Below are 16,858 nucleotides of genomic sequence, written 5' to 3' on the forward strand. Positions count from 1 at the left end.
TCTTGAAATAGAGCGTTCCTTGTATACAATGCGATAAAATGTTAATTTGGATACCATATTATATTAGCGTAGCAGCTTTTTAAACGTTTTGGACACTGGCAGGGAGACACACCGGAATGCCCCAAATACTGACACGTATCAGTGTGAACATGGGTTTTGTGTCCGTATCTTTAAATAAAAACCGTACAATGCCTTCTGAGTTCGCCATTGTTAAATCTATTGGGACAGTAGTGAAGCTAGAAATTTCTCGAGCTGCTGAACAAGCCAATCTTTTTGTCTCTCGTATGCGGATTTCTCTCCCAACAGTTGATGCATACGTTGATGGATATCTTCAAATGTTTGGTGGTAATTTTCTCTGAGTGGGTTCTGCCGTCTCTCATCCAGCTTCACGAGTTTTGTGTTACACATTCGACAGTGGTGCATTCACTGTCATAGGAACAACCACAGATCCAACTGAGAGTGCCTAGGGGGAAAAGACAGGAGTTTCTGCAATCGCTCCGCGAGGTGGATTTTTTTTTGTCATGTCTGTTATGAAAATGTGTTTGTCTTGTGTTTGTGTGTGCGTGTCATTGGGTTTAAATTGCACCTACTCTGGCGTTCTTTGTCATGTTCTTTTAAGCGAGCAGGGTCCAATATAGTGCTTCGGGTTCCTTGACTACGATATGCTCCTGTTGCCAAGTATTTTCTCACATGTCACCTATCACTTCAACATCGTCGCGACCTTATGCTAAGGGTCGCCCATCTGAAAGAGCTAGAGTCCGTATGGATACGTAACCTGATATGATACTCTAGAAGCCAACACAACATGCCTGCTAAATCACATTGTTTTTGGAAATGACCTAGTAACCGTATTTGCTGTAAAACCGAGCATCACAATGGATGTTACGGGGATTAGAATACTTTTCTCGAGAGCAATAAAATATCCAGCGTCAATACATAATTTGGCTGGTATGAAAGCAGCAAACTCTGCCAATTCTTGACGACTAAACAGCGGGCTTGCTAGTTTTTTAATGTCGCAGTTGGCCACCATGTCCGTCATCGATATATTGTATACATGGGACGCCAAGGGATCTAGCATAGCTGGTGATACAATACCCAATTGTGTGATACACGTATGCGGAAAGTTTCCAACTATAAGGCAAAGTATTACACACGTACCACACCCAGCCCAATGAAACCCCAGAAAGCCCCTGTCGCGTTTAGACATTTTCACGTGGTCGTAACCACTTTTATCATCACACTTGACTTGTAAATCCCCCTGATCAGGATATTGACAGACTTCCACAAAGTGATCTAACTTAAAATTTACGTTCCTAATCCAAAGATTCATATAACTCATATCAATAATGCACAATCTAGGCTTCTTTGGTTCAATTGTGATGGACATCACTAATTTTGGAGGGGGGTCAATACCCACTTTTCCCCATACAGAAATCGCCCCGGATTCTAATTTACTTTCCGGTGTGGAGGATATAAAACTCTCCAAACTGTTGACAAGAGGGTGATTTTTGAAGACCGTAATAGTATTGGCGGGACTTATGGTCGTACACAAAATCTTTAAACTCTCCCTAGAAATGCCTATAGGCCTGTACGGAGAAATACTGACACCAATGGTAATCCATTCCATGATTAATTTTGTTGTCAAGTGGGTCTGTGAAAATTTTCCAAAAATCAAGATGGTTGCGAATTTCCCACTATTAAGGTCTTAGGATTTATAAAAGCTGGATGTGCAGGGGAGGCCATTATCGTCCCTTGAGCCATCGTGGATACAATCGAGTAAGGGCAGGACCATGTCTGGGGGTGCCCTCTAAGGACATCCAAGATAAAGTTTTGCAGGCCTTGATGTTTGTATTAACTTGGTGTTCAAGTCCCAATGATGGGTAATACTCTGAAGAGAAAGGTACATTCCTGAAGAGGGCACCCCCAGACAGGACCTGCAAGGCAGGCAGCCATAACGGCAAAGGGCTTTGATGATCGCCCTCCCCGTCTAGGAGTACAGTGTCGCAACATAACAGGAACACATTACATATATGTATGCAAATAATATCTCTTGAATTCATTTTATCATATTCGTATATACATAGGCTTCAACTATATTGCCATCTGGACAACTTCGGGTGCGCCATGTTGCATACTCTGTCCAGCAATATTCTGAGTGCATTGAGTAGCTGTGGTCTGGAATTCCACGATGCGTTGTTGGCCATTTCGATCACTTTTTACAGAGCCTCCTCTTTAATCGATGCATTGCCAGCCGACTTCTCGAGCATGTCAAACTTCTTATGTAACTCTGCCAATTGTTTTTGCATCTGTAATGCAATTAAACACCGTATTACTACCTCTAGTGTAGCCAATCCGTTTTCTGTAATTAACAGTGTCGCTTACACAATCACCTGCTCACCACGACCCCTCATCCACCCACGCACCTGCACTCATATACGATACCCGTACTCGCATATGACCACGGGCCGCGCAGGTGAAGAGCAGAAAACGAGCAAACAAGTGACAGTGTCCCTCTTAGACATTACATCGTCACACATTTCATTGTGTATACAAAATATTGCATACTCCCACCAGAACAACACACGTAACAACTGAAATTGCATATGCATAATTCTCATAAGCCCCCGCATGGGCAACTGTGTAGCAACTCAACTCAAATCGCGTGTATATGATACTCGTACGCTCCACATGGGCAACATAATGTAACGCCTCGACGCCCTTATACATACTACTAATATTCCCCCTCATGGGCAACACAACAAAACGCCTTGACTCGCGTATACGTAGTTCTCACGAGCCCCACATGGGCAACACAACAACCTTGACTCACGTATACGTAATTCTCATGAGCCCCACATGGGCAACACAACGTAACGCCTTGACTCGCGTATACGTAGTTCTCATAAGCCCCACATGGGCAACACAACAACCTTGACTCGCGTATACGTAATTCTCATGAGCCCCACATGGGCAACACAACATAACGCCTTGACTCGCGTATACGTAATTCTCATAAGCCCAACATGGGCAACACAACGTAACGCCTTGACTCACGTATACGTAATTTTCATAAGCCCCACATGGGCAACACAACGTAACGCCTTGACTCGCGTATACGTAATTCTCATAAGCCCCGCATGGGCAACACAACGTAACGCCTTGACTCGCGTATACATAATTCTCATAAGCCCCGCATGGGCAACACAACGTAACGCCTTGACTCGCGTATACGTAATTCTCATAAGCCCCGCATGGGCAACACAACGTAACGCCTTGACTCGCGTATACGTAATTCTCATAAGCCCCGCATGGGCAACAACGTAACGCCTTGACTCGCGTATACGTAATTCACATAAGCCCCACATGGGCAACACAACGTAACGCCTTGACTCGCGTATACGTAATTCACATAAGCCCCACATGGGCAACACAACGTAACGCCTTGACTCGTGTATACGTAATTCTCATAAGCCCCGCATGGGCAACACAACGTAACGCCTTGACTCGCATATACGTTATTCTTGTAAGCCCCACATGGGCAACAACGTAACGCCTTGACTTGCGTATACGTAATTCTCATAAGCCCCACATGGGCAACAACGTAACGCCTTGACTCGCGTATACGTAATTCTCATAAGCCCCGTATGGGCAACATGTGCAACGTAACGCCTTGACTCTCGTATACATAATACTCTGTATCCCGTGTGGGTAACAAATAGTCCGTGGGCTAGAGGGGGTCTACGTGCACCCCCCACACAGGATAACAAACCTGTATTTTTCAGAAGCCTTGGGATCCCTAGAATACGAAATGGAATTTTAACAGAAAAAATATAGGGATGGAATAGCTGTTATGGTCATGTTTTGAAGGGTACCGCAAAATCACGATTTTCCAAGCCAAATGCATTTTCGTCAAATCTGTCTTCTTGCAAGTCATGTGCTGAGCTCATTTGTTAACATAACCTCACTTGTTTGGTATCATTAGAAAGGGAATTTATTCCTCTTTAAGATGAAATATTGCACTATGCAATATCTTCTACAGTTTTTGTCAAATATAACCAAAACTTACCCCTTACCCAAAATTTAACATTGCAAATTACAGTAAATCTCAAATTCTACCAATTTTTAGCTAGGCATAATAAAAAATGCAATGTTTTGTTTGAAATCTGTTTTATTTGAAACAGGAACATGTCAGAAATATGAAATAGACTTTTAACAGAAAAAATATTGGGACTCTACAGCTGTAACAGTCATATTTGAAGGGTACCGCAAAATAACAGTTGCAGATTTGCATGCATTTTTGTTAAATTTGTCTTCTTATAAGTTATCTGCTGAGCTTGTTTTTGAATATAACCTAGCTTGTTAGGTATCATTAGAAAGATAATTCACTAATCTTCAGAATGATAAATTGTTACATGCAATATCTTCTATAGTTTTCATTATATATAACTAAAACTTACCCCATACCCCAAAGTTTACATTGAACATTTCTGTCATAGCTAAAACCAAATTCTACGATTTTTTTAGCTTGACACAAAAATCTGGCCGTTTTTGCTATTAAATCTATTTTATTTGGTACAGGAACATGTCAGAAATATGAATAGACTTTTAACAGAAAAAATATTAGGAATCTACAGCTGTAACGGTCATATTTTGAAGGGTACCGCAAAATAACAGTGTAGCAGATTTGCATGCATTTTTGTTAAAACTTTCTTCCTGTAAGTTATCTGCTGAGCTTGTTTTTGAATATAACCTGGTTTGTTAGGTATCATTAGAAAGATAATTTACTAATCTTCAGAATGACATATTGTAACATGCAATATTTTCTATAGTTTTCATGATATATAACCAAAACTTACCCCATACCCCAAAGTTTACATTGAAAATTTCAGTCATAGCTAAAACCAAATTCTACAATTTTTTTTAACTTGACACAAAAAATCTGGCCGTTTTTGCTATTAAATCTATTTTATTTGGTACAGGGACATGTGAGTAATATGAAATAGACTTTTAACAGAAACAATATTGGGAATCTACAGCTGTAACGGTCATATTTTGAAGGGTACTGCAAAATCACAGTATTGCAGATTTGCATGCATTTTTGTTAAATTTGTCTTCTTATAAGTTATCTGCTGAGCTTGTTTTTGAATATAACCTGGCTTGTTAGGTATCATTACAAAGATAATGTACTAGTCTTTAAAATAATATATTGTAATATGCAATATCTTGTATATTTTTCATGAAATATAACCAAAACCTACCCATACCCCAAAGTTTACATTGAAAATTTTAGTCATAGCTAAAACCAAATTCTACAATTTTTTAGCTAGAAACAAAAACTCTGGCCGTTTTTGCTATTAAATCTGTTTTATTTGGTACAGGGACATGTGAGAAATATGAAATAGACTTTTAACAGAAAAAATATTAGGACTCTACAACTGTAGCGGTCATATTTTGAAGGGTACCGCAAAATATCAGTGTTGCAGATTTGCATGCATTTTTGTTAAATCTGTCTTTTTATAAGTCATCTGTTGAGTCTGTTTTTGAATATAACCTAGCTTGTTAGGTATCATTAGAAAGATAATTTACTAATTTTTAAAATGACCTATTGTAAAATGTAATATCCTGAATACTTTTCATGAAATATGACCAAAACTTACCCCATACCCCAAAATTTACATTGAAAATTACACGTCATAGCTAAAATCAAATTCTACTATTTTCTTTACCTAGACATAAAAATCCAGGCATATATTTGTATGAAATCTATTTCATTCGGTAATGGGCATGTCAAAAATATAAAATAGATTTTTTACAGAAAAAAGATTGGAATTCTGTAGTTGTAACAGTCAGATTTTGAAGGGTACAGCAAAATCTGAGTATTCCTGACTTGCGTGCATTTTTGTTGAATCTATCGTCTTGTAAGTCATCTGCTGAGCTTCTTATAGAATATAATGTAATTGTTAGGTATCATTAGTAAGATTATTTACTAGTCTTTAAAATGACATATTGTAACATGCAATATCTTGTACAGATTTTTATGAAATATGACCAAAACTTACCCCATACCCCAAAATTTACATCGAAAACTACTGTCATAGCTAATGTCAAATTCAAGCAATTTTTTTACGCAGACATAAAAAATTAGGCAATTTTTTGTATGAAATCTGTTTTATTTTGTACTTGGCCATATCAGAAATATGAAATGAACTTTTAACAGAAAAATATTGGGATTCTATAGCTGTAACAGCTGTATTTTTAAGGGTACAGCAAAATCTCAGTATTCCTGATTCGCATGCGTTTTTGTTAAATCTGTCATCTTATAAGTCGTCTACTGAGCTTGTTATTGATTATAACCGGGTTTGTTTAGTATCATTGGAAAGGTAATTAACTGGTATTTACAATGAAATATTGTAACAGGCAATATCTTGTATAGTTTTCATGGAATATGACCAAAACGTACCCCATACCCCAAGGTTTATATTGAAAGTACTGTCATAGATAACGTGATCAATTTCCGTGAATTTTTAGCTAAACATGATAAAAATAGCTCTGTTTCGGTATTAAATCTGTTGTATATGGTACTGGGTCATGTCAGAAATGTGAAATAGACTTTTAACAGAAAAAATATTTGGACTGTATAGTTGTAACAGCCATATTTTGAAGGGAAATGCAAAATCGCAGTACCGCAAACTGGCACCTTTTTTGTTAAATTCTTCTTCTTGTAAGTCATCTGCTGAACTTATTTTGTGACACAACCTGGCTTGTGAGGTATCATTAGTAGGGTAATTTATTCTTCTTTAAGATGACATATTGTAATATACAATGTCATTCATAGTTTTCCTGGAATATGGTCAAACTTTACCCCATACCCAAAAAGTTCAAATCGCAAATTACGGCTCATCTTAAATTCTACCATTTTTGCTGCACACAATACAAAAGGCAATTCTTATTTAAAATCTGATTTATTTGTTACAAACGTATGTTACAAGTATAAAATTAACTTTTAACTGGAAGATGATACAATTTAGTAGCCACTTGGATCATTTTCGGAGGGGGAACTCATATATTGCAAATGTATGTGTTTCGGCAAATTTGCCCTGATACCTGGGTACCCTTCCAAATATGATCCAAAAGGCTACAAAATCATATTATGTTCCTGTTAAAAGTTAATTTCATATTGTAACATACTTTTAACAAAACACAGATTTCATAGATTGCATACAAGCATTGCCTTTGGTATGTAAAGTTAATAAATTGTCAAAAAAAGGTAGAGTTTCAAATTTGCGGTAATTTGCTATGTAAACCTTGGGGTATGGGGTAAGCTTTGGTCCTATTTCATAAAACCTAAACAAGACATTCCATATTACAATATGTCATTTTAAAAACTAGTAAATTACCTTTCTATTGATACCTAACAAGCCAGGTTATGTCAAAAATCAAGCTCAGCAGATGACTTATAAGAAGACAGATTTAACAAAAAAGCAAGCGAGTTTTCAATACTGTGATTTTGCGAGACCCTTCAAAATATGACTGTTACAGCTGTAGAGTCCCAATATATTTTCTGTTAAAAGTCTATTTCATATTTCTGACATTCCCCAGTACCAAATAAAAAGATTTTATATAAAGCATTGGCTTATTTGTTATGTCTAGCTAGAAAATTGGTAGAATTTGACGATAGCTACGAAAGTAATTTTCGATATAAACTTTGTCGTATGGGGTAAGTTTTCGTCATATTCCATGAAAACTATATAAGATATGGCATATAACAATATGTCATTTTAAAAAGTAGTAAATTAGCTTTTCAATGGTACCAAATAAACATGGTTATGTTATAAAATAAGCGCAGCAGATGACCTACAATGGGACAAAGTTAACAAAAACACATATGAGTCTGCACTGCTGTGATTTTGCAGTACTCCACAGAATATGTCTGTTACAGCCATAGAATCCCAATATTCTGTCTGTTAATAAGTCTATTTCATATTTCTGACCTGTTCCTGTACCAAATACAACAGATTTTATAGCAAAAACGGGCAGATTTTATATGTCTGCGTAAAGAATTTGGTTTTAGCTATGACTGAAATTTCAATGTAAACTTTGGGGTATGGGTAAGTTTTGGTTATATATCATGAAAACTATAGAAAATATTGCATGTTACAATATGTTATTCTAAAGATAAGTACATTATCTTTCTAATGATACCTAACAAGCCAGGTTATATTCAAAAACAAGCTCAGCAGATAACTTATAAAGACAAATTTAACAAAAATGCATGCAAATCTGCTACACTGTGATTTTGCGGTACCCTTCAAAATATGACTGTTACAGCTGTAGATTCCCAATATTTTTTCTGTTAAAAGTCTATTTCATATTTCTGACATGTCCCTGTACCAAATAAAATAGATTTAATAGCAAAAACGGCCAGATTTTTTGTGTCAAGCTAAAAAAATTGTAGAATTTGGTTTTAGCTTTGACTGCAATTTTCAATGTAAACTTTGGGGTATGGGGTAAGTTTTGGTTATATATCATGAAAATTATAGAAGATATTGCATGTTACAATATATCATTCTGAAGATTAGTAAATTATCTTTCTAATGATACCTAACAAGCCAGGTTATATTCAAAAACAAGCTCAGCAGATAACTTATAGGAAGACAGTTTTAACAAAAATGCATGCAAATCTGCAACACTGTGATTTTGCGGTACCCTTCAAAATATGACTGTTACAGCTGTAGATTCCCAATATTTTTTCTGTTAAAAGTCTATTTCATATTTCTGACATGTTCCTGTATCAAATAAAATAGATTTAATAGCAAAAACGGCCAGATTTTTTGTGTCAAGCTAAAAAAATTGTAGAATTTGGTTTTAGCTTTGACTGCAATTTTCAATGTAAACTTTGGGGTATGGGGTAAGTTTTGGTTATATATCATGAAAACTATAGAAGATATTGCATGTTACAATATGTCATTCTAAAGATTAGTAAATTATCTTTCTAATGATACCTAACAAGCCAGGTTATATTCAAAAACAAGTTCAGCAGATAACTTATAAGGAAGACAGTTTTAACAAAAATGCATGCAAATCTGCAACACTGTGATTTTGCGGTACCCTTCAAAATATGACTGTTACAGCTGTAGATTCCCAATATTTTTTCTGTTAAAAGTCTATTTCATATTTCTGACATGTCCCTGTACCAAATAAAATAAATTTAATAGCAAAAACGGCCAGATTTTTTGTGTCAAGCTAAAAAAATCGTAGAATTTGTTGTTTTAGCTATGACAGAAATGTTCAATGTAAACTTTGGGGTATGGGGTAAGTTTTGGTTATATATAATGAAAACTATAGAAGAATTGCATGTAACAATTTATCATTCTGAAGATCAGTACATTATCTTTCTAATGATACCTAACAAGCCAGGTTATATTCAAAACAAGTTCAGCAGATAACTTACAGGAAGACAGTTTTAACAAAAATGCATGCAAATCTGCAACACTGTTATTTTGCGGTACCCTTCAAAATATGCCTGTTACAGCTGTAGATTCCCAATTTTTTTTCTGTTAAAAGTCTATTTCATATTTCTGACATGTTCCTGTACCAAATAAAATAGATTTAATAGCAAAAACGGCCAGATTTTTTGTGTCAAGCTAAAAAAAATTGTAGAATTTGGTTTTAGCTATGACAGAAATGTTCAATGTAAACTTTGGGGTATGGGGTAAGTTTTGTTATATATAATGAAAACTATAAGATATTGCATGTTACAATATATCATTCTAAAGATTAGTGAATTATCTTTCTAATGATACCTAACAAGCCAGGTTATATTCAAAAACAAGCTCAGCAGATAACTTATAAGAAGACAAATTTAACAAAAATGCATGCAAATCTGCAACACTGTTATTTGCGGTACCCTTCAAAATATGACTGTTACAGCTGTAGAGTCCCAATAATTTTTCTGTTAAAAGTCTATTTCATATTTCTGACATGTTCCTGTTTCAAATAAAACAGATTTCAGACAAAACATGCATTTTTAATTATGCCTAGCTAAAAAATTGGTAGAATTTGAGATTTACTGTAATTTGCAATGTTAAATTTTGGGGTAAGGGGTAAGTTTTGGTTATATTTGACAAAAACTGTAGAAGATATTGCATAGTGCAATATGTCATCTTAAAGAGGAATAAATTCTCTTTCTAGTGATACCAAACAAGTGAGGTTATGTTAAGAAATGAGCTCAGCACATGACTACAAGAAGACAGATTTGACGAAAATGCATTTGGCTTGGAAAATCGTGATTTTGCGGTACCCTTCAAAACATGACCATAACAGCTATTGCGACCCTATATTTTTTCTGTTAAAATTCCATTTCGTATTCTAGGGATCCAAAGGCTTCTGAAAAATACAGGTTTGTTATCTGTGTGTGGGGTGCACGTAGACCCCCTCTAGCCCACGGCCTAAACGTTATGCCTTGACTCGCGTATACGTGAATCTGTACACAAATACCTGGTGCTGAATACAAGGAGGCCCTATCTAAGAACTTCTTGTCACTGTTAAGGTTGTGCTAAATACTCCTCTAAAACCCCTAGGAGGGCTACATGAAATATGGGACAGTAGCACGGACGGAAGCGAAACATGAAACAAAGTGATGAAAAACAAATTCGTTTGCCTCGAAAAAAACCATGTGTATCTCATATTCCCCAGAATAAGCTTCAGTGTTGCACACTTACAACGAATTCAAACGCCCTGCATCACACGTAACTTGCAAGGTATCAACACGAGAAATGGAAACGGGTGAAACTATCGATTTGGTAGACTGAACCACGGCTCTCCACAAAATGAACGTGCACACACAGTACAAAATATCAAACTACCAAAGTACTAGCCAGCAAAGGTGAAAAATACATTCACAATAAAGTGATGAGCTACATACGCAGTGGGCTTGAATTCGTACTTTTCCATTGAAAACGGAAATGTGTTACGCACACAATACAAGGGGAATGGCACAAACGAATCTGCTCAACATACCTCATTGTGCCCCATTGTTTTTGGTGTAGACTGGGCGTTGGTCGCGGCACTGCTGGTTCCCACCACTCCTTCAGTCGGTTGTTGAGCAACGCTGGCGAGTACTGGGCGAGTGACTGTGATGGGCTGGCATTCTAGGCGATGAGCTTCCACGAATTTCGAAGTCATTGTAGTATCATTCGTCGCAGAAACCGTCTGAGCAACAGCGTGGGGATGAGCCACTGAAGTTGTTTCAGTGGAGATGGTAGCGGTAGTGGGTGTAGAGGTGGAAGCCATCGTGAATCTGCCAAAACTGCGTTGCACAGGTCCCGGTCTGTGCGAGGAATGACACATGTCTTGGTACTTCTTCTTTCTTTTATACTTCTCTCCATTGATGAATATTCATGAACTTAACACCTGGCGTAATTATATCGCTGTGTGATTGGGCTTTGAATATCATGAATATGGTGTAAGTCACAGTACTCACAACAACAAACGCGACATAGCAATGTGTGAATTTATGAATAATCATTAACACATCTGGTCACACAAAATAAAAATGCGAATCAAAATTAGCCAGAATAAGCCTGTTCGCGAAAAGAAACCTCACGGATATAAAAATGCCTTTAACTCCAAGCTTCGTGACTTTGAGACATTTTAACCGATAACCAACGTGTATGCTAACATGATCTGGGACTGGTAAGTTTCTTCGGCCTGAGGGGAGGGGGCGGTGGATTCATGGGGGGTGTCACCCTGTTTTTGACTTTGGTGATAGGGGGGGTCACCATGATTTTGAAATGCCCAATGGGGGGGTCAGTGTGTTTTTGAATTTTGACACAGGCTCATCATTGCCTAATGCATCGTGCATCACAAATTTCATCATTCAGTTGCATTTTTCGGCGCGCCCTTCGGGCACGTAACTTTAATAATCAGACATATTTTTCAGCACGCCCGACTTTAACATATCAGGCATACATATATCAGAGATATCTGTATGTTTAATATTTTTCAACGTGCTCTTCGAGCGCATTACTTTAATATATCAGACATTTTTCAGCACGCCCTTCCGGTGCAAGACATATATATCAGAGATATCAGGATGTTTCATATTTTTCGGTGCGCCCTTAGGGCACCATACTTTAATAAATAAGAGATATGTCAGAGATATCATTTGTACCATTATGAAATCTGCAGTTCATATGTTAAGCATGACAAATTCCCTGATACTTTTCTGTTCTCTCTATGAGAATCCAGTATGAGAAAAGCACCATGCACAAATATTTCACAATTATATATATTTGATACAGTGACTTATTTTAGAGATAGAAAAATGAATGAAATATGCAAATGAAATATGCCTCACTTGTTTCGAGATATCCTTCAAATTGCACAAGCGTATTTTAACCATTCACTGCCTTTTCTGCCAGTCGACAGTCATTTCGCGGGGACCGCTGGGGCTTCGATGAGACCGTCCTCTAATTAATAACAACAACTCCTCCACCTCTTTACGCAAGATTCTTGCCTCCTCATCGGCCGATTTTGTTTAATACAGAATGATATTTCAGTGAACGTAAGCAACTCATTCCTCCTCCTGAGGTGTTAATGTTGGAGGTGGCTCGCCAGTTTGCTTTTCGTAGTTAGAGGGCGCTGTCACGACTTCTATGGATTATAGTGTGGAAGAGAGGTAAAATTCGAAACATCTTAGGGAACGAGCACAATTATCGGCAGGGGGCTGGAAGCGAAAATATGTGGTGCATATATTTTTTACAGCCCCCCTAACACCAGCAAAAATTTTAGTGGCCCCCCCATCACCGGCAACAAAATTTTTGTGGCCCACATATATATAATCCTTATAACTTTCAATATATGCTTTAGTGAAAACAACATTCTTGCATTCTTGAAATAAATAATAAACAAATAAATATATATAAAATAATAAACAAACAAAATAACATATGTTCAAGCTTTACTACTTGTAACACCTACAGCTACTTTTCAGTATTGTGTTGTGCTGTTTTAATCTCAAAGAATGATGACATTACCAAATACCTTATAAACAATCTACAAGTTCATTCAGTGCTGTTATAGTTGTTATAGTTGAAGCATTGATTTAGACATGAATTATTTTTAATGATGACAGTGTTCACTGCACATCTCTAAGTCAGTCTAACAAGCTCAAGTCAATTTTCTATAATAATATTGCTCATTTTACACATAACAACTGCATTGTGAGGTTTAAGACTTGGTATTTCATCATGCTACAAGAAGTTTAACAAGGAACTCCAGCTTCAACAAGGAACAAAAATGCTGAAAAATATTCTCTGTCTGTCATGGTGTAAAACATTTTGGTGGCCCACCCCTTACCTTCCCTGGAATTTTCACGGCCCACTCCAAGAACACTCATTTTTTTTCGTGCCCCCCCCCCTTTTCACTTCCGGCCCCTGCCGTTAATTGTGCTCGGTCCCTTAGATCAGAGCACAACGGAGAAACTTGTTCACGCTTTCATCACGTCTCGTTTTAGATTATTGTAATAGTTTGCTTTTTGGCCTGCCAGCTTATGAAATTCAAAAGCTTCAAACAATTCGGAATTCTGCAGCTCGTTTAGTTACTAGAACAAGAAAAACCGATCATATCACACCTTGTCTTTATGGATTTACATTGGCTTCAAGTTAAGCAAAGGATAGAATTAAAAATTCTTAGCATCACTTTTAAGATTCTCAATGGTCCCGCTCTAAAGTATTTAGGTGATTGTTCACAGTCCGTGACCACTCATATCACATATCACTAATATCAGCCGAAACACAATGTGATAGGGCTTTCTCAATCTGTGCACCACGTTAGCCTAATGGAATTCTCTGCCATCAAGCGATTCAATCATTGCATGTTTTTAAAAGTAAACTTAGACTTGGTTCAAGTCTTTGATTTGTGAACGTTTGAGAGGGGTAAACGTTATGATTTATGTTCTGTTTTCATGTAAAACGCGTGAGTGGGATGAACCCTATACAGGGGAGTTTCTCCTGGTGAATCCGGCAGAAAGTAACTCACTACTGCGCAGACTCAAAGGGGAACGCGTTGATCGCAAAAGCTAAAGCTTGTTTGTAGGAAATAGGAGAGACACAAGAGAAACTATAAGAAATTATTTTTTTTAAATTCACCTACTTGAACCAAATCTAAAGTAAACGAAAACTCATCCGTTCACGTCTTTTTATTCGTAATTTTCTTAGTTTTTTATGATGAGTTTTTTAAACATGTTGTTTTTACCTTTGCTTTTTCACTGTGAGTTTAAAACATTTTTATGTTTCATCCTTCTTTTTGTTGATTTTAAGTGTAAAGCGCATTGAGATTATTTTAATGTAATGCGCTATATAACACCACAAGTTGTCACCATAGTCGTACACAACTACAGGCGTTACGAGGCATATGGTTTTTAATTCTGATATAATCATTTGTTCTTCGGCCATCGATCGACTAGCAAAGCAACACTGCGAGCACCTGTGGATGAAGGGAACACGTACGTTTGCATCTGCGGGTATGAAAGTTTCACTCCTGCGATATTGAATGGATTATCCTGTCCACAGTCCCCTGTGTTCTATTCCGCTCTTGGACTATGCGCTCCATAGACGTGTGTACATATGACTGAGAAAAAGAGGCATATGTACACACGTCTATGGGGCGCATAGTCCGAGAGCGGAATAGATCACAAGTGACTGTGATCCTGTCGTGTACCATCATGCATTGTGACATTTAAACAAAATGGCGCCAAATCGACTGGGAGTGTTTTGCGTATCTCTAAAAAATCGCCGGACGTCGCTTTTCAAGGAGGCAACCAGCTGATACATGACATGAAGACGGATGCAAGCTAACGTGACCTTTAAATTACTTTATGCACTTGTATCTATCACTTTCCAAAATTGAGATATTAGGCCCGACGATTGACTTGTTGGTGTTTTAAGTTTTTGAAATATAATGAAGGTCTTGTTGATACGAACTCAGCAGCTATCACGTTAACTAAAATTTTTCTAAAGGAGCCCGAGAATGTTTAAAAATTAAGTACAGCAATCCTGGAAAAAAGAAGAAAAGAAATCAGTGGTTTGACCAAGATTGTAATAATTTACGCAAAGAACTAAAGATCGCTATGAAAGCCTTTGATAAGAATCCCAATGATTATTTTTTAAGATGCAATTATTTCAGCTTGAGGAAAAAATATAGAAAACTTCTGAAATTTAATAAAAAGCAGTATAGCAGATGTTTAATAGACAGATTAGAATCAACAAATAATAACTCAACTGAGTATTGGAATATTTTGAAAAATTTTCGTTCCAAATCAGGGGCATCTGTAGATGAGACTATACATTGTAAGGACTGGGTAAAATATTTTAAGTCACTTTACAATTCATCAACAACTGTCAATGAAAATGGTATTTCACATGAACTAAATGATCTTGAAAAAATAAAGAGATTGAATACGTATCTTAATATGCCAATAAAACACAATGAGTTATTGCTTGCTATAAAACAATTAAAAAATCATAAAGCGCCAGGAGAAGACTCAGTTATAAATGAAATGATTAAAGTCAGTAATAGTCTTTGTATAAGTAGCATTCTTAAGTTATTTAATCACATTTTAGAAAGCGGCAATTTTCCAGCAGTTTGGAAATCCACTTTATTAGTTCCACTTCACAAGTCAGGGGATAAGTGTGATCCGAATAATTATAGAGCAATTGCTCTTTCAAGTTGTTTCTCAAAACTTTTTACATCAGTGATGAATAGGAGACTTATTAAGTATCTTGAGGATAATAATCTTTTTTCTAACTTCCAGTTTGGTTTTCGAAAAAACAGACGTACATCAGACTGTGTTTTTCTGTTAAAGACTGCTATTGATAAGATGTTCTCCATGAAAAGATTGAAAAATTCATCAAACAATCTTTTTGTGGCATTTGTAGACTTTAGAAAAGCATTTGATAGTGTTTGGAGAAAAGGCCTCTTTTTAAAATGCAGAGGTTGGGTATATCTGGTAGCTTTTACAATGTTGTTAAGTCTATGTATGATGATACTCAGTACAAAATGAAACTGTCCAGTGGTATTTCAGATGGGTTTATTTCCTCATGTGGCGTGAAACAAGGTTGCAATATGTCACCAACATTATTTAATATTTTCTTAAATGATCTTCCACACGAGTTTGGTGGTATTTCTGATTCTCCTATCGAAATTGGAGATCAGAAGTTAAATTGTATATTATATGCAGATGATTTGATACTTATGTCAAAATCAGCTGATGATTTACAAAATTGTTTAGATAAGTTGCTTGCTTACAGTAAAATATGGGGCCTTTCAATCAATATCAATAAGACAAAAACAATGATATTTAATAGAGGTAACCGTTTCATAAAGAACCGGCAATTTTTTATTGAGAAAAGTGTGATTGAAGCAGTGAATCAGTACACATATGTTGGTGTTGTTTTTACACCTAATGGAAAGTTCAAACAAAATATGATTAATCTTAAAAATAAGGCTATGAAAGCTTTATTCAGCATTAAAAAGTCTATATTGTGTGAAAAAATGCTGAATCCAAAGCTGTGTTTAAAACTTTTTGATTGTTTGATTGTCCCAATTCTTTCATATTGTTCTGAAATATGGGGGACAGAAATTACAAGTGTGATAACTGCCTTGAAAGTCTTTGTATATCATATCTCAGGTTTATTTTAGGAGTAAGTAAACGCACCCCTTTTGAGGGTATTAGATCTGAGCTAGGTAGATTTCCTTGTAAAATTAAGCTCAATATGTCTGTGATAAGATATTGGTGTAGATTAAATAATTTACCAGGAGACCATATTTTGAAAATGCACTTAGAGAAAATATACAA

General features: G+C 36.4%; 1 protein-coding gene across 1 annotated transcript in view; it reads right to left on the reverse strand.

The window, feature by feature from the left end:
* Positions 1-12,566, reverse strand: part of LOC139116144 (hydroxylysine kinase-like) — a 59,089-nt gene extending 46,523 nt beyond the window's left edge. The window contains exon 1 of the mRNA XM_070678689.1: positions 12,359-12,566. The gene's annotated coding sequence lies outside the window, so the exon portion shown is untranslated. The remainder of the gene's footprint in view (positions 1-12,358) is intronic.
* Positions 12,567-16,858: the final 4,292 nt, after the last annotated feature.

Source organism: Ptychodera flava, chromosome 17 (assembly GCF_041260155.1).
Source record: "Ptychodera flava strain L36383 chromosome 17, AS_Pfla_20210202, whole genome shotgun sequence".
In the NCBI taxonomy this organism is placed as follows: Eukaryota; Metazoa; Hemichordata; class Enteropneusta; family Ptychoderidae; genus Ptychodera; species Ptychodera flava.